Source organism: Magnolia sinica, chromosome 13 (assembly GCF_029962835.1).
Source record: "Magnolia sinica isolate HGM2019 chromosome 13, MsV1, whole genome shotgun sequence".
NCBI lineage: Eukaryota > Viridiplantae > Streptophyta > Magnoliopsida > Magnoliales > Magnoliaceae > Magnolia > Magnolia sinica.
The window spans coordinates 77754524-77755397 of NC_080585.1; the positions used below are offsets into that span (position 1 = coordinate 77754524).

The 874-nt window shown below is 39.4% G+C and overlaps 1 non-coding gene across 1 annotated transcript; it reads right to left on the bottom strand.

Annotated features, from left to right (window-relative positions):
- Window positions 1-372: 372 nt before the first annotated feature.
- On the bottom strand, window positions 373-479 carry LOC131224425 (small nucleolar RNA R71). Its single transcript, XR_009160910.1, has one exon. It is a non-coding gene; the product is annotated as a small nucleolar RNA R71 (small nucleolar RNA).
- Window positions 480-874: the final 395 nt, after the last annotated feature.

The following is an 874-nucleotide window of genomic DNA, read 5'->3' on the forward strand; positions in this document are numbered from 1 at the left end:
GCATTAAGTACCCCCGCCTCATACTTTACGAGATTATTTACAACCGGCGGGGGTGAGCACACCTTCATGCATGGTTTTTCCAAAAAATAAGGACATATGAATATCAAGCCAGGGGTGATCCAACTCCTTCCAAAATTCCATGGACTTGAATATGAAAATCCATATTTACACATGAAAGAGTTTGATGAGATCATAGCCACTCTATATTTTCCGAACGTGTCTGAGGACACGGTTAGGCTAAAACTCCTTCCCTTTTCCTTAAAAGAGAAAGCTAAGACGTGGTTGCATTCACTATGTCTATGATCTATTTGTAGATGGAATGACATGACAAGGGAGTTCATAAAGAAAATTTTCCCACACCATAAAATGAACACCCTCAGAAAGTCAATCATGAACTTCGACCAAAAGGATGATGAAATGTTCTTCCAATGTTGGGAGCGGTTCAAGGATCTTGTCAGTTTATGCCCACTACATAGTTTTGAAACGTGGTGTATTACACACTTTTTCTATGATGGACTGACATCTTCCATGCGCCAATTGGTTAAGACAATGTGCAATGAGGAATTCATGAACAAAAATGTCGATGATGTGTGAGATTATTTGGACAGACTTGCTGAAAACGTACAATCATGGGACACCTCTCCAAAATCGAGCACCACTTCTAGGCCCACTCAATCAAAGGAGAGGGGTGAAATATACCTTCTGAAAGAGGATGGTTATATCAATACTAAAGTGGTTAATCTTATAAGGAAATTCGAGGCCATGAAACTAAAGAAGGATAAGGCTAAGGAAACTGTTTGCAGTATTTGTGCTTGCAACATTCACACAACTGAAATTTGCCTAACAATACCTGCTTTTCAAGAGGTACTGAATA